A 24520-nucleotide genomic window follows, 5' to 3' on the forward strand; every position below is an offset into this window, starting at 1 on the left:
GGGGTGTCGCATTGTCTTTCTGGTATTGCCCAAGTCCGTCGAAATGCACAATGGACGTGAATGGATGCAGGTGATCACACAGGTTGCTTTACGTACGCGTCGCCTCAGAGTCGTATCTAGACTATCAAGCGTCCCATATCACCTCAACTGTCCTGCTGATATGCAGGGTCCATGGATTCATGAGGTTGTCTCCATACCCGTACACGTCCATCCGCTCTATAAAACTTGAAACGAGACTCGTCCGATCAGGCAACATGTTTCCACCCATCAAAAGTCCAATGTCGTTGTTGACCGGTCCAGTCGAGGCGCAAGTCTTTGTGTCACGCAGTCGTGAAGGGTATACAAGTGAGCCTTCGACTCCGAAAGCGCATAACTATGATATTTCGTTGAATAGTTCGCACGCTTACACTAGCTGATGGCCTAGCATTGAAATCTGCAGTAATTTGCGGAAGGGTTGCACTTCTGTCACGTTGAACGATTCTCTTGAGTCGTAGTTAGTGGCGTAAGAACGGGATTCCGGCCTCAGCGATGTGGGAGATTTGATGTTTTACTGGATTCCTGATATTCACGGTACACTCGTGAAAAGATCGTACGGGAAAATTCCCACTTCATAGCTACCTCTGAGGTGCTGTGTCCTATAGCTCGTGCGCCGACTATAACACCACGTTCAAGCTCATTTAAATCTTGAAAACCAATCTAACAACTGTGTCAGACACTTGTCTTACATAGGCGTTGCCGACCGCAGCGCCGTATTCTGTCTGTTTACATACCTCTGTATTCGAATACGCATGCCTATACCAGTTTCTTTGTCGCTTCAGCGTATAATTTCATTATCTGATACCGAGCGAAGTGGCACAGTGTTTCGCACACTGGTGTCGCTTTCGGGAGGATGACGGTTCAAATCCACGTCCCGTGTTTTACCTAAATCGTTTCATGCAAATGCCAGGATGGTTCTTTTGAAAGGGCACAGCCGACTTCCTTCCCCATCCTTCCCTAATCCAATGGGACCGATGACCTCGCTGTTTGGTCCCGTCCCCTGAATCCACCAACCAAACAACCAACCAATCAACCAACTAACCACTGTCTGATAGAATATGCTGCTCTGAGTTTTTCGTTTGTTTTTCCTCGGTAAATGAAAGTCCAAAGTATATCTAGTTGCATGTTTAAATGAGGGACTGTTGTTGGAATAGCACGTTTTCCCTTATTTGCGCAACAGATTGGTAGATGCACTTACTCTGTGCAGTAAGTAAACCCATTTTTTAAAATAGCTCTTGTGAATGAGCCCGACTACTGTTTCTTCTTATTCTTCTTACGGCTCTTTTCTGTAGTTTAAAAACTATGTCAACCTATTGTGCCCTCGAACACCAGAAACGAATCCCACGCTAAGAATAGAGTGCATGTAGGCACAGTATGTCACCACAAGACATTGACTGTTACAATTTTATGCTAAAACCCTAAGCGCATAACATACTGAGTTCATCTTTTTTGTCATTATCTTTGTGTGCTAATTACATGCTTGCTGATAGTCAATTTTCATATCTGAAAGCTTTGTGTTTGTTGCAAAATCTATGGATTTATCATCTATGCTTAATGCCACGCAGTTGTTTTCTGTCTTTATACTGAAGAGCATACTGTTTGCTTTTTTTATGGTCAGTCTTAATTTGCCGGCCGGTGTAGCCGAGCGGCTCTAGGCGTTTCAGTCTGGAACCGCGCGACCGCTGCGATCACCGGTTTGAATCTTGTCTCGGGCATGGATGTGTGTGATGTCCTTCGGTTAGTTAGATTTATGTAGTTCCAAGTTCTAGGGGACTGATGACGTCAGATGTTAAGTTCCATAGTTCTCAGAGCCATTTGAACCATTTTTTAGCCTCAATTTATTACATACTGCCGAATAGTAAACATTCTTGAGTGTTTATTTTGCTTTCTCTCATAGTAGTTCTGCTTTTTAATCAATGACAATGTTGTTGCTGTCATCGGCAAACAGAACTTTCTCTCCACGTCTTATAGTGTCTGGGAAGGCATTGGTATAAATTAAGAACAGGATTGGAGCCTATACATTACCCTGAGGGACATATATGTTTATAAGCTTCTTGTCTGACCACTGTTTTACTAAAAATTCATCATTAGCAGGTATGTTAACTATCTCTATCTTTTGTACCCTGTTTTCCAGGTAAGACTGGAAACACTCTTTTGCTGTTCCTCTTACACATAATGCTTCTAGCTTGTTTAGTAATATTTTACGATAAGCTGCGTCAAAAGCTTGGACCAGTGTAAAAATTTTCCTGTAACACAGCCATCCTTGCGAAGAGCTTCACATACCATATTTGTGAACACTGTAATGACTGATTTCGTACTTCTCCCACTTCGGATATCAGACCGTTGTTCATTAAAAAAGTTGTTCCGTTGCAGGTCCTCGATCAAATTCTTGTCCTCAATAGCGTGTTCAAGTTGCCCTCCCGTTCATAGCGAATAGAAAGTACATTAGATGAAACTGAAACTAAAGTGAGTCACAATGCGTCCTCCTCTTACCTATTCATGGCTGTGTGTTCTACCTGGCGACCCTTTGGTTTATAGATAACTTAATAATACCATTATTCAAGCAGGAAAACGCGCTGCATTCTCTGATGAAAGCTGTCTATCGCATAACGCAAGATGTCTCGCGAAAGCATGCACGTTTTCACTCATTTCACAAATTAATTGATTTTGACCTTGCAAGCTAGTGTCTAAAGCATTTATTTGTCCCGTAATGTCCAGTAACAATGCAACGTCGGCAGCTCACTCTGGATCTTCTAATTTAGGGTCATGCCTTCTTTTGTTATTTAAAAACTCGTTTATTAGCATTCTCGACTCAAAAAAATCCGTTCAGTGCTTTGCCGCGGCTAAGTCACCGGACTTCGTTGTGACATGGGATGGTACAGGACTCGGCCCCAAATTCAACTAAAAGTACATGGAACTCTTAGTGTGTTAAACCACGGAAAATCAAATAACTGACTGCTTGAATATCCACTTGCATGACGTAATCTAATTTTGCCGCTTTTGCACAGAGTACCTCTTGGTGCAAAGTGCAATGAATGCTGTACAATGATTCTTCTGTGCGCCACAGATTCTTTCCAAGCTATCCAGCAAATCTCATTTGCTCTCCTTTCATTGCATGTGCTCAGTCTGTTGTCACCAAATATTCCCAGTGTAAACCAACAGAAGATAGCTTCTTCGATGGCCTTTACGCTGAAGTGTCAAAGAAACTGGTATAGGCATGCGTATTCAAATACACAGATACGCCAACAGGCAGAATATGGCGTTGCCGTCAGAAACTCCTATATAAGACAAGTGTCTGGCGCAGTTAGAACGGTTACTCCTGCTGCAATGGCAGGTTATCAAGATTTAAATGAGTTTGAACTTGTAGTCGGCGCACGAGCGATGGGACACAGCATCTCCAAGTTAGCGATGAAGTGGAGATTTTCCCGTACGACCATTTCACGAGTGTGCCGTGAATATCAGGAATCCTGTAAAATATCAAGTCTCCAACATCGCTGCGGCCGGAAAAAGAGCCTGCAAGAACGGGTCCAACGAAGACTGAAGAGAATCATTCAACATGACTTAAGTACAACCCTTCCGCATATTGCTGCAGATTTCAATGCTGAGCCATCAACAAGTGTCAGTGTGCGAACCATTCAACGAAACATCATCGATATGGGCTTTCGGAGCCGAAGGCCCACTCGTGTACCCTTGATAACTGCACGACAAAAAGCCTTATGCCCCACCTGGCTTGGCAACAACGACATTGCATTGTTGATGACTGGAAACATGTTGCTTGGTCGAACTAGTCTCGTTTAAAATTGTATCGAGAGGATGGACGTGTACGGGTATGGAGACGACCTCATGAATCCATGGATCCTGTATGTCAGCAGGGGACTGTTCAAGCTGGTGGAGGCTCTGGAATGGTGTGGGGTGTGTGCAGTTGAAGTGATATGGGATCCCTGATACATCCAGATACGTCTCTGAGGCGACACGTATGTAAGCATCCTGTCTGCTCACCTTCATCCATTCATGTCCATTGTGTATTCCGACGGACTTGGGCAATTCCAGCAGGACAATGCGATACCCCACACGTCGAGAATTTCTACAGAGTTGCTCCTGGAACACTCTTCTGAGTTTAAACACTTCCGCTGACCACCAGACTCAGCAGACATGAACATTATTGGGCATATCTGGGATTCCTTGAAACGTGCTGCTCAGAAGTGATTTCCAGCCCCTCGTACTGTTACGGATGTATGGACAGCCCTGCCGGATTCATGGTGTCAGTTCCCTACAGCACTACTTCAGGCGTTAGTCGAGTCCATGCCACGTCGTGCTGCGACACTTCTGCGAGCTCGCGGGGCCCCTACACGATATTAGACAGATGCACCAGTTTCTTTGGCTCTTCACTGTACGATGTACGCGATAGTGGTAGTACCCTTTAAAGCTATCATGTCAAAAAAAGTCCCCAGTTATGTGCAGATCAGCGTCCATGCCTCAGACATAATTGCGTAGGGTCTGACACGTCTGTGGATTTTTTATTTCTGCTGTGTTTTTTGTGGCTGGCTGCCGAATTTCTTATTGTCTGTTGGTGTTCGTAAGTTAGCGAAAGGCTATCCCTGTCACGTTGAGGCGGACGTTTTATGATTTTTTGTTTTTCTCTTTCCTTGTTATTGTTTACGTGATGCAACTTTACAGTGATACTCTTTGAACAAAAATGTATATAAACGTGAACGAGGAAATCATAATATTTGAATTTAATAAGAAAATTAGAAGATGACATGGTAGGGTAGAGAGGAAAGGTTTGTCCCACCACAGTAGGAGTCCGGGCGTGAAAGTCTCGGTATTGTTCCTCGAACCATTGACTTCCGGACGCCTTTCATATTCTTAATTTTTATAATCCCGACGATAAATTTTAAGTTGTACTTGTTCTGGCTATGTTATGTTTCTTGCTTGTTAAATGTATGTGCTATTGTAATTATTATAAAACTATTTATCTTTGAACAGATTTAAGGTGGTACTTTGCCGTGCAATCAGTTGCAATTATCTAAATTTATTATTTATGCCCTTTATATGTTTGAGACTATTACTAGGCTTATTTTACAGTTGTTTGTTATATCTACGAGGGGCGTTCAGAAAGTAAGCTCCGAACGGTCGCGAGATGGAAACGACTATGAAAATCCGATAAAGCTTTGCACAGATGTGTTGGGTAGTGTCTCTAGTATAACCCCAGTTAGCATCACGTCGCTCTTCTCATTTCTGAGCTCGCAGTGAGTGCGTAAAGATGTCTAGAAAATAGTGTCTGCCGCCAAGTACGAGGGCCTGGTGAGAGATTTCGCCTGAAGCTATGCAGCTAACATTACATAACTGTCGTGCTGTTTCTTCTTCAAGACAATTCTCAGCCGCATTCTGCAGGGGCAATGAAGATGCTCCTGCATCGTTTTCAAATGGAAATGTGAGATTACCCACAATACAGTCCGCAATTGTCTCCCCCTGAGTTTCATCTCTGGTCACATGAACCGCTGTCTTTGAAGACAACATTTTGACACAGACAACGAGGTGTAGGCCAGCGTGGAGAATTGGCGGAAAGCACTGGCGGCTGCCTTCTATGATGAGGCTATTGAAAAGTTGGTACAACGCTATGACAAAAGTCTAAGTCAGAACGGCGACTACGTAGAGAAGTAGCTGAAAGGTGTAGCTAATTGTTACAAGTAAAACATTTCTGATGTTCACTGTGGTTTCAATTTGGCAATCAATCGGAGCTTACTTTCTGAACAGGCCTCGTATTTGTATGTTAGTAGTGTGTATTTGCTTGTCTCCATTACGTTTCATGTGCGTATTGACTTTTGTGCATTCGTCTTTTGTCATCGTTTTTCTACCCCATGAAATCTGTTTTTGTGTTGTATATTTTGTAATCGGTGAATAGGTCGTCTGGTTAGGTACTGAGCGTAGAGTGCTGAAGAGATTGTGTCGTCTAAAGTGTTAAGTGAGTTTGACGCGTCTTCGTTATGCCCTAGGTTGCGTGTGGTGTCCTGTTTTAATGCGTTTCTGTGTTGTCCTGTTTACCCTAGATTAGTGAACAGCCTACAGGTCAGGTCGGTGTGTTCAGAGTTTCAAATTGCCCAGCGTGTACAGTTTGCGGCGTTACTGTGTAATGCGGGGTAAGTGCATGGGATAAGGGCCGTGTCCGGTCAGAAAGTGAACCATGCCACGATTGGGATTGGCGTAGTTCATCTTCAGCTGCTCCTGTATATCAATGAATGGTGCATACACGGTGCTCCTTACCACTAACGTCCCATTCTTGTTTTCAAGTCTCCATCCGCCAGAGTTTGAACTGAAGCTTGTTGTGAATTGGTACTCCATTGTCCTGTCAGGTCTGTCCATTTTGAAACAGTATGATGCTGGGCGACGTCCGATCGTTATGTCGGCTGGGTACATTCCTAGCACCAAATGCAGTGCTTCCGCTGATGCGGTACCAAACGCTGCAGATATTCTTATTAGCACATTCCTCTGCCTTCGCCTGACAGCTGTTTTGTTCATGGCGGGTTTTAGCTGATGTGCCCATGCATTCGAAGTAAAGCTCAGTACTAATTTGAAGGGTGCACAGTGGTACGTTCGTGTCAGTGTGGTGGATAATCTATAATTGGCCGAGTTGATTCGAGCTAGTTTGTGTAGTATTTTTCCTGCTTTATCTGTTGTCAGTTTTATATGTTCGTACAAACTATGCCTCTGGTCCAGGTCTATCCAAAAATATATTGCTATTATTTTACGTTTAATGACTGTGTTGACAAGTTTAATGCAGGGATTCGTTTTCGGTGATACTTTGATTAGAATGTATGTACTTCCATTGTTTGCGACTGTTAGCCAGTTCGTGTTGCACCACTATGTAACTGTGTGAAGCTTTCCACTTCTAGAGGGTCTCTGTTGTCACCTGATTCGACTACTTCACCCGCTCTCGTGTCTCTTTTCAGTACATGAAGGAAGGGTTCAGTGAAGATATTCCAGAAATTGGGCTCACAGATCGATCCTTTCGGACAATCCCTTGGTTATTTTCTTAATAATTTTGCGACTGCTCGAGCGCCATTCTAAGTCCATGTCCGACAGTAGTCTAGGAAGCTGTGCTACAGCGTCTCAAATACCTCCAGTTCTTTAAGTCTCATGAACATTTCAGGCCATCAGAGATTGTCAACGGCACCTATGGTAATTGCAGTTAAGTAGCTGAAATGGTTCAATTGGCTCTAAGTACTATGGGACTTAACATCTGAGGTCATCAGTCCCATAGACTTAGAACTACTTAACCTAACTAACCTAAGGACATCACACACATCCAAGCCCGAGGATTCGAACCTGCGACCGTAGCAGCAACGCGGTTCCGGACTGAAGCCCCTAGAACCGCTCGGTCACAGCCGCCGGCTAAGTAGTTACGTGTGGTTTCTGAGACTACTGTGAGTGCTCTGTTTATAGCATCATCGAATGGTTCGCCTTCTCCGAATCCTATTTACTGTGAGCTAAGGCCGTATTGGGCCTGCTTGCAGGCGGTCACGTAGGAGTCTCTCTTGAACCTCAGCTAATGTTTCCAGAACGAGATTTTCACTCTGCAGCGGAGTGTGCGCTGATATGAAACTTCCTGGCATATTAAAACTGTGCCGAACCGAGACTCGAACTCGGGAGCTTTGCTTTTCGCGGGCAAATGCTCTACCACTCACGACTCGTCCTCACGGCTTCAATTCTGAGAGGTGCCGAGTTCGAGTCTCGGTCCGGCACACAGTTTTAACCTGCCAGGAAGTTTCTTATCTAATGTGTTTATTAGACATATGGGTCTGTAAAGTCTGTCGACTCATTAAATGCGACAGAAAATGCTATGAAATCCTGGATTTTACTTATTACAGTGAAATGAATACCCCTAGCTGCATACAGGGCGTTGATATAAGTCAACGGGGACAGTTGAAAATGTGTGCCCCGGCCGGGACTCGAACCCGGGATCTCCTGCTTTACTTATTAATTGTCGATAAACGTCACCAGACGTAGCACTTAGGCGGCGACGTATAGCCCGCGGTGAAAGGCTGGTTGCTCCAGACGATTTACATTCAGTGGGCACAAAAGATCTGCAGCGTCATTGATGAGATCTGCAGCATCATTGATGCTCTATTTATGGACTCCACGTCAGCAAATGGTTTTCCAGCTCTTGCTATATTAGGTACAATCTTGTAACTTGCACGTACCGCTGGGCTGTCATTACTGTCGCCCTGAGATATTGAAGATACTGCTGCATAAAATACTACAGCAGTTAGATGAGAAACATGCCGAAAGAAAATTGTAGACTTCTCGTGACAAAAACAGCTTAAGTCAGATTCGCCAGGTTTCGTCTTTTTAAGATTAGTTAATTTTCCCATCCGTTCAGGATCTTAAATTAAGCTGTTCTCACCCTTTTGAAACATAATGACCTTCTATACCAAACTTCAGCTGACCAACGAGTATAGAGCCACATGTTAAACATATCGAATTTTCATTATTTCGCACAAAGAAAAGCTGATACTACCATCACATTTTAAACGACACCAGATATCCACTTCTCCGTTTCTTTTATTGGCAGTGTATTTTCTATTGATTGTAATGTAACGTACACTGTCAAGCGATCGCTTCTCATCATCTTCGGCATCATCCATCTCGGGTCAGCGCGGCGTATTGCTAACCGACGGGACCCAGGTACGAGTCCCAGCCGAGTCGGAGATTTTTTCCTCTCGGGGACTGGTGTTGTGTTGTCCTCTCGCTCGTGTCGTCAATACTGACATTCTACTATTGAGATGGCTGCATTGACACGTCCCGAAAGTCAATATTTTTTTTAAAAAATCTTCGCCATTTAAGAAAGGTATTACATTGCCGTTACCTGAGAGCTGTCCCCGTACCTCGGGGCCTGCCGTAGTCTACGCGAACGACGCGCACGTACATCGTTGTGTATTCACGAACCCAGGTGATCCCAACTGCGCGCAGACCCGAAATTTTACTTAGTCCTAAAGTGATCAACTGTGCGCGAGGTAGCTTTTCGAAATAGATCAACTGCGCGTGGTGATCACTTTTAATCAACTGCACGCGAAGGAAAACACAAGTTGGCATTACAGCATTTTCCTTCTCATTTTAAGAGGTTTATGACTGCCACCGCTACGCTAGACCAGTCATATGTATGATCTCTCACATAATTCACTAATAGCCTTCCATTTTGCACTATTGTAAGTTGTTTGTCTATTTAAGTAGCAATGTTTTCATTGTTATGACTGCTTCATTTGTATATAGAATGTGGGTTGAAGAATCGTTTAAGTAAACACGTGACTTGTTTTTACTGTGCACCTGCATGCTACTGCACGTTGTGTTTCTCTATCTTTCCGAAATTTCTTGCTTCCAACAACGATCAACTTATGGCCTCTTTCACTTGTCATATGCTTCAAAGGAATGTTGCAATCCATTTCTAACCTGCTGGTTACATACGAGGACTAGGAACTGGCACACACAGCTCGGCCTTTTTACCCACTCGGAGGAAGTGACTAATGATAACAGTTCAATGCAGACATTACAAAGTGGCAAATAAAACACTCGTGCGCAGTCGACCTGTTTATAACATACCTCAACGCGCGCTGTCGACCTGTTTGCTGAGGTAATGCTGAACCCGCTCGCTCACAGTTGGGCAAAAAGTAAATCTTTTAGCTTGCAACCGTGTACCCACCCCACGAGGCACGTGCAACGTTTGTCCGCCCTTGCCTTAGAAGAAGCGCCACACTCAATCATATCCGACAGCAGCTCACTTTCCTTTTGTGAAAAAAATCACCACTCCTTTCCATCTTGAGTCCTCCCCGGTAGCTGAGTGGTCAGCGCGGCAATCTGTCACGCCAAGGAGCCCGGGTTTGATTCCCAGCTGGGTCGGAGATTTTCTCCGCTCAGGGACTCGGTGTTATGTTTTCCTCATTATCATTTCATCATTAGCAGTGGAAGGCAACGGGACACCACCACTAGAATCACTTCCCTAGACGCTCATGTGGTGGACCTCTCTGACGAGGCTTCCCCCATGACAAGACCTGCCGTAAGGCAGAACACAAAGTTAAAGTTTCCACCTTGAGTTAAATCTAGAAGCTGAATGGTTGGTAAGAACATTCAAGGCTCAAACGGGCAAATGGACTCGCACCTACTACCATACACCGGGATGGATTCGAGGTGTCATATATCGTCACTACTCACAGAGATGTCAAAGATATGAATTGTTTTGAAGTAGGCGCGGGACAAGGGCACCTTGTGCGTCATCGTAAGCAACTCTGGCCGCCACAACTGATTGATATTAAGTAAAATAAATTCGTGTGACGTGAATGTCTGGGAGACACCGAAGGGTAGGTTCAGTCACTTAATTGGAAAGGTTTTCCATATTCTTCGCGTCCGCAGGTACCTTTCCTTCACGAAGTATAAGAGCTGTGTACTTAAGTGTATCTGTTGAGTGTAGGTGACTGTAATGGGTAGGTGTGTGTGCACGTGTATGTTGTGTTGGTCATGATGAGAGAGGGGAGAGGGTGAATCTCGGTCTCGGCACATAATCTACTCTCGAAGAGCGCCAAGTGGGTGGCCGAGCTTAACCTCCCCATCCGACGAACGAATCACCATCAACAGGATAGCATGACTTCGCGTCATGAAACACTGCGTAAGGATTTGGAGTTGAAACCAGGACATTTAGCGCAAAGATTGGTGATCACGGACTCCACGCCGCCGCACCTCCTGGCTCCTCTACCTCAGAGACAAAGGAGAAAGTGTCACCAGCGCGGCGCATCTGGACGGCCACCCATCCAAGTACTGGCCAGGTGATCTGACGGGAACCTCGGAACGACCGTTGACGCGCTGAGTGATGTTACGTCCCTGGTTTGATCTTGTCAAGACTCAAATAATCACTTGAGACTGCCATCAGTTCCGGCTATACCTCCCATCAGGCCCATGTCCACACTACCGCCATCCACACTTATGTACTCCTTATCTCCACCCTCGGAGAGGTATTAGCACAACCTCCGCACTCACTTTATGACCACTATGCCAGAACCACAACGAGCCATGGGCTATCGCAGCTTTTGGAAAATCGGAATGCGGCTAGCCGGATAAGATTTGAACCTTGATCTTTCAGAATGGAAGTCCAGTCTCTTAGAACATTTTCGGCAATTATTTATCATGGTAAGAACGGGCATGTGACTCTTATTACGAGATCGTAGCTGCTCTGCACGAGCTTATTCCTAGATTGCTGGCTGAAGGCTGCAAAAATTTATACGTAAGAGTGTTTAATGCTGGACTGAATAGCTGCATGTCCGGATCTTATCGTTTTCGAGGTCAAGATTCAAAATGAGTTGCAGTCGTTTCACCAAACCGAAGAAAATCTGCAGAATAACCGTGGAGAAATGAAGCATTCGAGGGCCGGCCGCGGTGGTCTAGCGGTTCTAGGCGCTCAGTCCGGAACCGCAGGACTGCTACGGTCGCAGGTTCGAATCCTGCCTCGGGCATGGATGTGTGTGATGTCCTTAGGTTAGTTAGGTTTAAGTAGTTCTAAGTTCTAGGGGACTGATGACCACAGATGTTAAGTCCCATAGTGCTCAGAGCCATTTGAACCATTTTGAAGCGTTCGAGGAAAGTGGTGACTATCTCAGCTTTCTTACAGGGTTGAAATGTACAGATGAAGACAAAAAGGTTTCGGAACCATGCTCAACTAGTGTTGAAATGTTATCTCATCCGTTACTCAGAGCTTCCGTAGCGTCACACCTAATTCCACTTGCAGCCGCGACCAAAAGCCCCGCAATGCAAATCACGCGACGAATTTCGCCGCAGATTCATTTGGGAACGTTTATTGGCGGACTCCGATTAATTTTCTACTCTGCTATGATGCCAATCATACTAAGTTAGGGTCGCCAGTCTCACTTTGAACCTCGAGATAGGGTTAAACTTCTCACAGCTCCGAAGTCAATAACTAAAAACCCTGTAGCAATTCAACTAATGTCAGAAATATCCCGAAATCGACCACTGCCAACAGTTCATACACCACCTCCAACTGTCCACCGGCAACGCCCACCTAAAATCAAAACAACAATAAAATAGGAATACATTTCACAGCCAGTAGGGAATGAGTCATACAAAACCATCACTCTCCAATTTGCATCGAAACAAATGAAATTTATTTGATTCGAGGAAAACCTCGCCTCCAATAGCTATTGGCTCCACGCTGTCCTCTGAGTCCTCTTTCTACCGAACACTACCACACTCACTAACGCAATACTCACCGAGAGCAGGAAAGTGCTTAATTCGAAATCCGCGCACGGGAGTGCACTTTAGAATATTTTTTAGGCAGTCCGTATCGAAAACGCAGCCTCATTGATCAAGAAAGATCACTAACTCCATATTTCGGAAATTAAAGCCCCTTTAAGACCCCAGCTCGCGTCAGAGAGCCCTATTGCTCCAATACGTCTGCGCCGTCTGCAGGTCATACAAACAAGGTACGAGTCATAAGCAATGATCTAAGATGAGCACGTATCGCTGGCTCGCCACACGACTGCACAAGAACTCTTGACACTCCAACTGCCCCTTCATATTGAATCTGGTGAACTACGATCACAATCATAGGTGGAAGCACAACTGCCCAAAAAACTTTTCCTTGGAGTTAAGCACACAAAGAATGCAATATCGGCGAACCTCTGTATTACAGCAAACCTGACTGGCACAGCCAGCTGTACTCATACAGCCAAGTAGCAAGCACGAACAGGGATGCCGAACACACAGGCCCTCACGACTCTACACAACGTGGCACTTTTTTCTCCTCTGCCCTTAAAATCGCTACCCTTCAACCGATTCTGTCTACTATCTCGTCCATGAGACAGTGCTAGTGAGAGATCGCACCCAGACGTTTGGACAACATCACAATCCCGCATACTCCTCGATTCGAGTACTAACCTTTTCGTCGAGATGACAGTAGAACATTCTGTGTTGGTCACTATGCTAGTGGCCGGCGGGAGTGGCCGTGCGGTTCTAGGCGCTACAGTCTGGGGCCGAGCGACCGCTACGGTCGCAGGTTCGAATCCTGCCTCGGGCATGGATGTGTGTGATGTCCTTAGGTTAGTTAGGTTTAATTAGTTCTAAGTTCTAGGCGACTGGTGACCTCAGAAGTTAAGTCGCATAGTGCTCAGAGCCATTTGAACCATTTGAACTATGCTAGTGCAGATATGGAGGGGATCCACCTCTCTGGTCCAGAGGGCCCACAACTTTCCATCTCTACTCCACGAGGGCTGCCGAAACTCCACGAGAAATTATTGAATCTATAGGCCTTCCAGCTAATCAAAAAAAATGGTTCAAATGGCTCTGAGCACTATGGGACAAATGGCTCTGAGCACTATGGGACTCAACTGCTGTGGTCATCAGTCCCCTAGAACTTAGAACTACTTAAACCTAACTAACCTAAGGACATCACACACATCCATGCCCGAGGCAGGATTCGAACCTGCGACCGTAGCAGTCGCATGGTTCCGGACTGCGCGCCTAGAACCGCGAGACCACCGCGGCCGGCTCCAGCTAATCGAAATCACGAGCAGAATTTAGGCATTTTTAAAGGCCACTTCCTGTACTTCTGCAACGTACTACTTCCTAGCAGAACCTTCAAAATTCACACTACAACGAGCTTTGGAAAACACTGGCTGTCTTGAGTAAATATCTCGCCTTGAAATCAGCCTATCTAGTTCCAACCACCGTCCATTTAGGAGGATTAGGGAAAGACTGGTTTTCCATACTGAGGCCAAACAAAACCTCTTCCTATTGCAGCAGGAAACTGGCCGAGGCGACTGCAACTACAATAGCAGCCAGAGTTAGCACACAGGGGTGGCCAGGAAATGATATGTTACACTGCTTTTCTTGCACATAAAGAGATATTCTCTGATTTTAATTACAGAGAAGTGAAAACCTAAATGAATTCCCATGAAATATGCAATTATTAAAGAATAATCTGGGAGAACTTATTTGTTACTACAGTTTGTGGGGCTGAAATATTTTGATGAGTAAAATTGTGTGGCAGATGATGACCTGTAAACATACATTTCGTGTGCTACATCTTCTCCAAATATGTTATTCGTTCACGACCGACCTTATATGATCCTCTCAGTGCCCTTTCATGCAGGAAACACTATTTCTCACCCTACAGTCTTCCAGGTTCATACAAACACCTCTCTGAAATGAAATTTTAAAGAAATACGTCAATGTACATACGAAGGCTATTATAGTAAAACTAAATGATGTGGTTTATATTTTCGCAGTATCTAATAGACAAAACACAAGCAATTACGTAGTCACTCCGCGAAATACAAATTGTGATATCAGATACTTGTTAATACAGTGAGTGTGGCAAAAACGTGTCTCGTGCCTCGAGAAATATTCTTTTATATGAATAAGAAGTACTGAACGAGACTACAATCAGATGATTTTACTCGAGAATGACGAAAGTGATAGAGATGCTCGTGACATAACTGCTGCTTGAAACACCTTTGTGCTGTCGCCCTGTAGGACACTGGTCTGCTGACCAACTGCTGCCTTATACTCTGCTTAACCCTGTAAGTCCCACCAGCTTGAAAAAAACAAAATTTTAAAATTTTTCACTTAATTAACCTTTATAATCCTAGTAAGCAACGAATGCGAGAAGAAATTAGTGAAAAGTAAACAAGCAATTGCTTTAATGAGGTGTTTTCAATTTGGAACCGCTAGTATACAGAGTTTTCAACCACCCATCATTTCATGTGATATATTTGAAGGTAAATTCGCATTTTCCTTGACAGAATCCCACATCTCGAAACTTCCATGAACTCATAGTGCCCAAAAGAAATTATAGTCCTAAATAACAAGCAAAAATGGACCTAAAATTTAATAAATTTTGTATAAAAACTATATACTTCCCCAGTGATTTCGTTTCGAAACGGCTTATAAAAGCAATAGTACAGACTCAAATTTACGTTGCAACAACTTGAGACATATTAACTTTCACTGTCAATGAACTCCTACATTCACATAGCACGATCTCCGCGCCGACTGTTGCTTTGAACGCAGAAAGTAACTGCTACAATGCACTGCATTCGTAAAAGTACCTCAGTGTACCGCTGGACGTCTCTGTCTAGCAACAGCATCGGTGGTTTCATGTTAAAGCAATGGTACATAGTAGAGGCATGTAATCTCGCGGCCGTTAATATGGATTTAGATATGGCGACCGCTGCTTAACGGCTAAATCCTTAGTCATCCTCACGTAGCAGAACGGGAGCCGCTAGTTAACTAGCACGTAGGTCCATAGTCGTCCTCACGTAGGAAATGTAGTCCATACCACTCATATTACTGAGGAAGTTCGTTTGCGGTACTGGGGATAAAATGAGGATTGTCAGACATTCTGTTCGCTCAGTCTCTAAGACACCTAATGTTGCGGATCAGACATGGTTTCTGCTTATATGTTACGAAAAACTCAATTTTCTAGATGTATAGCGAAATTATTAGTCCAGTGTGTGTATTGTAATTTGACTGCTCCTCGTTTCCTCATTGGTAAGTACGTCGACGAGTCGTTAAATTCTAATACTCATTTCAGCCTTTCACTTAAAATTAGTCTGCAGTAAAGTCAGACATCTACTTTTCCTTTGGGAATTCCGGGACTCTTAAAAGAGAAAAAAAGCAGTTCTTATGGTCGAAGTTCACCACTAAATTCATCTGCCAGACGTCCGCAAGACAACCAGGATATCTTAGCGTTATTGATCGTACGAAGCGTGGCAGGGTTACGCCAGCCGGAGCCATAAATAGCCGTTATTGCGGCTTGGGGTACAAAATGGAAATGATTTCGTCACGATATGCCTCTCAGCTCTAAGGAAAGCAAGACACGGCAAAGCGCACGTGCGACGTCGTTTACCGCGTTCAAGTTCCTGCAGTGGTGTGCAAAACGTAAGGACGAAAGTAACTTTCGCATGATCTGTCACTGCAAAGTAACATAGCTCGATGAAATTTGGGCCATACTTAGAAAAAACTACTACAGTATAGCACAGCAGGTAACTGAAAGAATACGCAATGTGACGAACAGAAATGACACTTTTATTTCAAAATAACAATTCCACTGATTGGAATACTCTCTTTCAAACTCTGAAGCTGGCAGGGGTAAAATACAGGGAACGAAAGGCTATTTACAATTTGTGCAGAAACCAGATGGCAGTTATAAGAGTCGAGGGGCATGAAAGAGAAGCAGTGGTTGGGAAGGGAGTGAGACAGGGTTGTAACATATCCCCAATGTTATTCAATCTGTATATTGAGCAAGCAGTAAAGGAAACAAAAGAAAAATTTGGAGTAGGAATTAAAATCCATGGAGAAGAAATAAAAACTTTGAGGTTCGCCGATGACATTGTAATTCTGTCAGAGACAGCAAAGGACCTGGAAGAGCAGCTGAACGGAATGGACAGTGTCTTGAAAGGAGGATATAAGTTGAACATCAACAAAAGCAAAACGAGGATAATCGAATGTGGTCAAATTAAATCGGGTGGTGCTGCGGGAATTAGATTAGGAAATGAGACGCTTAAAGTAGTAAAGGAGTTTTGCTATTTGAGGAACAAAATAACTGATGATGGTCGAAGTAGAGAGGATATAAAATGTAGACATGCAATGGCAAGGAAAGTGTTTCTGAAAGTATTTGTATGGAGTGTATGAAACGTGGAAGATAAATAGTTTAGACAAGAAGAGAATAGAAGCTTCCGAAATGTGGTGCTACAGAAGAATGCTGAAGATTAGATGGGTAGATCACATAACTAAAGAGGAGGTATTCAATAGAATTGGGGAGAAGAGAAATTTGTGGGACAACTTGACTAGAAGAAGGGATCGGTTGGTGGGACATATTCTGAGGCATCAAGGGATCACCAATTTAGTATTGGAGGGCAGTGTGGAGGGTAAAGATCGTAGAGGGAGACCAAGAGATGAATACACTAAACAGATTCAGAAGGATGTAGGTTGCAGTAGGCACTGGGAGATGAAGAAGCTTACACAGGATAGAGTAGCATGGAGAGCCGCATCAAACCAGTCTCTGGACTGAAGACCACAACAACAACAAATTACACTGATGTCATCATGATTTATGATGATTCGTTGGACTTGGGTCTTAATTGGGTGTATGATTACCATGGACGGTAACGCATTCTCTGCAATGTGATCCCAAGCTGGTGACAAGTTTGGTAAGGACATTCCACTCCTACGCCATCGTTGCTGAGAACTGCTGGCTTGTCTTTGGTGCATGTGAATATGCTGTAATACATCTACCCAACTTAAACTAGGGAAACGAGCAGGCCAGTCAATCCGCGGAATATCCTCTCGTTCCAGTCACTCCTCCATCTACGCTGTTCGATGCGGTCGTGTATTGTCATCCACAAATGGTTCAAATGGCTCTGAGCACTATGGGACTCAACATCTGTGGTCATCAGTCCCCTAACTAACCTAAGGACATCATACACATCCATGCCCGAGGCAGGATTCGAACCTGCGACCGTAGCGGTCACGTGGTTCCAGACTGACGCGCCTAGAACCGCACGGCCACACCGGCCGGCTGTCATCCACAGAAATGAAGTCAATGTTAAATGCACGCATGAAAAGACGCACATGGTGAAGGAGTAAAGTGTCACAGTAACGTTGATAGGTGATTGTACCATGTTCAAAGATCTGGAGGTCAGTACACCGATGCAACATTATGCCTCCCCACACCATAACACATGGACCACCAAAACGATCATGTTCGACAATGTTCCTGGCTGCGTTACGCGTTCCCACCTCTCGCCATATGAGGGAACGTCTCAAGTATGTGAAACGTGATCGCTTTGGTGGTCCAGGTGTTATAGTGTGGAGATACACAATGTTGCATGTGCATACTGACCTCCAAATCTTTGAACACTGGACACTCATCGGTCAACGTCTTCGTGACACTGTACTCCTTCCCATGTGCGTCTTTTCAGGGTTGTATACGGCCATGACCTCATTTTTTTGGATGACAATGTGCGACCACATCGAATGCGGAGACGGAGAAGCTCTTGGAATGAGAGAATATTCGGGAAATGGACTGGCCTGCCTGTTCCAGAGGCTTACATTCCATCGAGTACGTATGGGGTGGACGAGGAGAGTGTTGCAGCACGTCCGTCTGCACCAACCACCATCCAGGAGTTGTCAACAGCGCTGGTGGAGTTCTTACCAACCTTGTGGCCAACATGGGTGCGCGTTACAGAGCATGCTCTGTTCCCCCCCCCCCCCCCCCCCTCCCCCCGTAGTGATCGCACACCATACTAACAAGGGAACCTCCCCATCGCACCCCGCACAGATTTAGTTATAGGTTGGCACAGTGGATAGGCCTTGAAAAACTGAACACAGATCAATCGAGAAAACAGGAAGAAATTGTGTAGAACTATGAAAAAAATAAGCAGAATATACAAACTGAGTAGTCCATGCGCAAGATAGGCAACATCAAGGATAATGTGAGCTCAGGAGCGCCGTGGTCCCGTGGTTAGCGTGAGCAGCTACGGAACGAGAGGTCCTAGGTGCAAGTCTTCCCTCGAGTGAAAACATTACATTCTCTATTTTCGCAAAGTTATGATCTGTCCGTTCGTTCATTGACGTCTCTGTTCACTGTAATAAGTTTAGTGTCTGTGTTTTGCTACCGCACCGCAAAACCGTGCGATTAGTAGACGAAAGGACGTGCCCCTCCAATGAGAACCAAAACATTTGATTGCAAGGTCATAGGTCAACCGATTCCTCCCCAGGAAAACACGTCTGATATATTCTATACGGCACTGGCGACGGCATGTGCGTCACATGACAGGAATATGTTGTCGACCCATCTAACTTGTACACTTGGCGAATGGGTAAAAATATGCTTCTACCTTGCCTGATTTAGGTTTTCTTGTGGATGTGATAATCACTCCCGAAAAAGTGATGAAGACATAAGAGTTTGTCACATAAACTGCAACAAATGAATGCAACAGTTTCACAGTCACACAGTTTTCCCTGTGCTCTGTCAAAACATGTTTTTAACGTTTTCAAATTTTTCCGTGTGTAGACCGTCAAATCCTGCATATGTCCAATCAAATCTGAACATGTCCGGGAATTTTGGAGAGCGAAGTTTATTATGTGTGAGTGCTTGATCTTTGATAATTGTCTGAAATTAAAAAATTAAAACTTTTTACTCGAGGGAAGACTTGAGCTAAGGACCTCTCGTTCCCCAGCTGCTCACGCTAACCACGGGGCCATGGCTACCCTGAACTGTCACTATCCTTGATGTTGCATATGTTGCGCATGGACTACCCAGTTTGTATATTTTGCTTATTTTTTTCATAGCTCCAAACAACTTCTTCCTGTTTTCTTGATTGATCTGTGTTCAGTGTTTCAAGGCCTATCCACTGTGCCAACTTATAACTAAATCTGAGAGGGTGCGATGAGGAGGTTCTCTTGTAAGAACCGTGTCCCGCCTTTTGTAATGTCCAGGGGACCATCATAAACGAGGCGACTTCAGTGTAACTGTTGTCTTTGAATGAAAGTAGTTTCTGTTCGTCTCATTAATTATTTCTTTCAGTTACCTTCTGTACTGTCCTGTAGCTTTTCTTTCTATGTATTGTCCAAGTTTCACCGTGCTCTGTTACTTCGCAGTGACAAATCATGCGTAAATTTCTTTCGTCCTTAAGTTTTGCACACCAGTGTAGTATGAGATCACAGAAACACTAGTTTTGTTGTCAACATGTCTTGTCCACACAGTTGGTAGCATTTCCGATACATTTTTGAATTTATAACAAGTAACAAACGTTATCATTAAATAATAGCTTACAAACAAAGGTATTCTATTTGATCGAAATTGCAATTCTCTATTTTTTTTCTTTTTAGTATGATCTTATGCCCCTCGTCTTAAGAATCCGACCTGTTGTACATATCTGACACACACACGCTCTCTCTCTCTCTCTCTCTCTCTCTCTCTCTCTCACACACACACACACACACACACACACACACACACACAAATAGAGAGAGAGAGAGAGAGAGAGAGAGAGAGAGAGAGCTAGGGAGTAGTCATATTTTTGTGTAGGCAGCCACATCCAGAATGATACAGGACGACACAAAATGTGGGTTGCGGCATCAACATTTTAACAACACTATAGCAGACCAAGTTAGCTGTTAGTGTGTTACAAAACACAATAATTGATCTTTGTGGTTTTGCTGTCGGTTCCGCACCATGGTAAAGACATCTATGAACTGAAGCGATGTATGTTTAATGTGACGCATGAGAGAAATGTGAGAGGTATAAGTTTTTGTGCCCCTATAGCAACTTACTCTCAGTCTAGTTTTTTAACGAATTTGAAATCGACATTTCGATTATATAAGACGGTATCAGTTTATTATTGTATGAGTTTGTCTCGCTTGAGTGTCAGTACTTTAAGTACTGCCTACACCTGGCATTTAATTTATATTTTTGCCCGAAAAACTTTTGAAGATAGATAGATGTAAATAAGACTGAAAATTATTTCTTCTAAAAAATGATAACTGAAGTTCATATATGAACGATATTTTAAGTTATTTTTGCACGTCTGCTGAAAGTACAGCGTGAAAACATATAATTTATTGACTTTCGTAACGTGCCCATACACTCATCTCAGCACTGGAAATGGTAAGCGACAGTTTGTTTTGACAGTTCGGAGTGTACATTGGCTTAAGTAATATCTTGGTACGATGCTACATAGGATTAACAAAGATCGAATTTCGGTAGAAAACTAGTTTTACGTCCACAACATACTGAAACTAGTAAAATATTAACATTAATTGTCTAGTGGGAAGCAGTGTTTCCTATCCATAGTGAAAAAGAAAAACGTTGTGTTATTGCCGGATGGTAGCTGTTTTTATACAACGTAACTTCAAATGTTTTGTCCCATTATAAACAAAAAGATCTTTCTTGAGGCAAAGTTCGTCACAAACTTTAGAAACAGGCATACAGTACTGCGCAGCGCAGTTTCCTAATATGTGTCACAGCCTTTATTTACACGTTAAAACATGAACTGTAGTTTCATTCCTGTTCGCAGTTTAAATCTAATATGTGGGAAATTCTTTTAGAAGTTGTTATCGTTTGACAAAGTTTTCGAGCAGAAATGTGAATAATAGATACAATGTGATTAGTTTGTTAAAAGCTTAACTCGTCATCGAAATGAGACATTTGAAGTTGAATTTACAGCATTTATATTTTCAAAAGCGACTAAAGAGAAGAAAGTTTTACTGGCGAAACAGTAAAGATAAGATAAATAATGCGTATAGTTTGATCTCCAAACGAACAAGTTGAACTCGTACTGTCCTGTGGAAATAAATATACAACTCCAAACGAGTGGGAAGAACGTGCTAGGGAACTCTGACGGTAAATGAGGTTCACCATGTCTATTATCTCGCGCGCGATAATCTCGTGTTGTGAGCTCAGAGTTAACAGAGATTCAGTGGTGACGGAAGAAGCTGGTCTGACGGTACACAGATATTCTGGGACTGCTCTAGCGGACCCGGGGTGGGTGCTAGACTGTACTGGATCAATGTTCAGAGATAAGGAGCTTAACTTAGGACTCGCCGTACCGCCAAGTGCTGCGAGAAAATATTGCGTAACACTTTGGGCGCTGTCATTTCTCGTCCGTCAGCCACACCCGTGTTGGTAAAGCGCAAGGGTATCTCAATCATAACATAAGAGATGCTTTACGAGGATCATCCGTTATCATCGATTTAGCGTTGCAAGTGATAAGCAAAGTGGCGCAGCCACGTCAGGAAGCTGCAGAACTCTCCGGTTTTGCTCGAGACTTCACATGCTGTGTCCTGGTGACTCATCACAGACGACTTGCCTGAATGTTGCACTCCGGGGAAATATTGAGAGCGAAATAAAATATGAATAAAACTTACATGTGCGAATCATGTTAGACATGTGATTCTAAGGCGTTACTGATAATACTGAAGGAACATATACGCTGCCTGATCAAAAGTATCTGGACCATTATCACAGGACCCTACTGTAGGGTGTGTCCACTCTTCGTCTTTATGACTGCTTCAAATCTGCTGGGGACACTTTCATTGAGGTGTTTGAATGTCTGCGAAGGAATGGTAGCCCATGCTTCTTCAGAATCAGAAACCAGAGAAGTCGACAGTTTAATTCATCCTAGAGTTGTTCCATTGGGTTCAGGTCGGGACTCTTGGCAGGTCAGTCCATTTCAGGAATGTTATTGTCGAAGAGTAGGTTTAATTATGAACAAAAAACAGGAGCGCGGGTAAGCTACTGCGAACAGCATAGCGACCGCATTATTGTAGCCAATATAGACGCCTAGCTCAAGCCTACCACAGTAGTACAAATTTATATGCCAACCAGCTCCGCAGATGATCAAGAGATTGAAGAAATGTATGATGAGATAAAAGGAATTATTCAGATAGTGAAGGGAGATGAAAATTTAATAGTCATGGGGGACTGGAATTCGATAGTAGGAAAAGGAAGAGAAGGAAAAGTAGTAGATGAATATGGAATGGAGATAAGGAATGAAAGAGGAAGCTGCCCGTTACAAATTTGACAGAACGTAACTTAAGAATAGCTAACACTTGGTTTAAGAATCATGAAAGAAGTTTGTGTACGTGGAAGAGGCCTGGAGACACTGGAATGGTAAGACAGAGATTTAGGAACCAGGTTTTAAATTGTAAGATATTTCCAGGAGCAGATGTGGACTCTGACCACAATTTATTGGTTATGAACTGTAGACTAAAACTGAAGAAACTGAAAAAAGGTGGGAATTTAAGAAGATGTGACCTGGATAAACTGAAAATACCAGATGTTGTGGAGAGAGAGCATTAGAGAATGATTTACAAGAACGGGGGAAAAAAATACAGTAGCAGAAGAATGGTTAGCTTTGAGATATGAAATAGTGAAGGCAGCAGAGGATAAAGTAGGTAAAAGGACGAGGGCTAGTAGAAACCCTTGGGTAACGAAGAGATACTGAATTTAATTGATGAAAGAAGAAAATATAAAAATACAGAAAAGGAATACAAACCTCTCAAAAATGAGACCGACAGGGAGTGCAAAATGGGTAAACAAGGATGGATAGAGGGCAAATGTAAAGATGTAGAGGCGTATATCACTAGGGGTAAGATAGATACTGCCTTCCGGAAAATTAAAGAGACCTTTGGAGAGAAGAAAATCAGCTGTATGAATGTCAAGAGTTCAGATGGAAAACCAGTCCTAAGCAAAGAAGGGAAAGCAGAAAGATGGAAGGAGTATATAGAGGGTCTATACAAGGGCGATGTACTTGAGTGCAAAATATTATGGAAATGGAAGAGGACGTATATGAAGATTAGATGGGAGATATGATACTATGTGAATAATTTGACAGAGCACTAAAAGACCTAAGTCGAAACAAGGCCCCAGGAGTAGACAACATTCCATTAGAATTACTGATAGCTTTGGGAGAGCCAGCCTTGACAAAACTCTACCATCTGGTGAGCAAGATGTATGAGACAAGCGAAATACCCTCATACTTCAAGAAAAATGTAATAATTCCAGTCCAAGAAAGCAGGTGTTAACAGGTGTGAAAATTACCGAACTATCAGTTTAATAAGTCACGGCTGTAAAGTAATAACACGAATTTTTTACAGACGAATGGAAAAAACTGGTAGAAGCCAACCTCGGATAAGATCAGTTTGGATTCCGTAAGAATGTTGGAACATGTGAGGCAATACTGATCCTACGACTTATTTTAGAAGATAGATTAAGGAAAGGCAAACCTACGTTTCTAGCATTTGTAGACTAACAGAAAGCTTTTGACAATGTTGACTGGAATACTCTCTTTCAAATTCTGAAGGTGGCAGGGGCCAATACGGGGAGCGAAAGGCTATTTACAATTTGTACAGAAACAAGATGACAGCTATAAGAGTCGAGGCGTACGAAAGGAAGCAGTGGTTGAGAAGGGAGTGAGACAGGGTTGTAGCCTATCCCCGATGTTATTCGATCTGTGCACTGAGCAAGCAGTAAAGGAAACAAAAGGAAAATTTGGAGTAGGAATTAAAATCCATGGAGAAGAGATAAAAACCTTGAGGTTTGCCTACGAAGGTGTAATTCTGCAGAGACGGCAAATGACTTGGAAGAGAAGTTGAACGGAATACACAGTGTCTTGAAAGGAGTATATAAGATGAACATCAACAAAAGCAAAACGAGGGTAATGGAATGCAATCGAATTAAATCAGATGATGCTGAGGGAATTGGATTAGGAAATGAGACACTTAAAGTAGTAGATGAGTTTTGCTATTCGGGGAGCAAAATAACTGATCATGGTTGAAGTAAGGAGGATATAAAATGTCGACTGGCAATTGCAAGGAAAGCGTTTCTGAAGAAGAGAAATTTGTTAACATCGAGTATAGCTTTAAGTGTCAGGAAGTCCTTTCTAAGAGTATTTTATGGAGTTTAGCCACGTATGGAAGT

The sequence above is a fragment of the Schistocerca americana genome, chromosome X (assembly GCF_021461395.2).
Source record: "Schistocerca americana isolate TAMUIC-IGC-003095 chromosome X, iqSchAmer2.1, whole genome shotgun sequence".
NCBI lineage: Eukaryota > Metazoa > Arthropoda > Insecta > Orthoptera > Acrididae > Schistocerca > Schistocerca americana.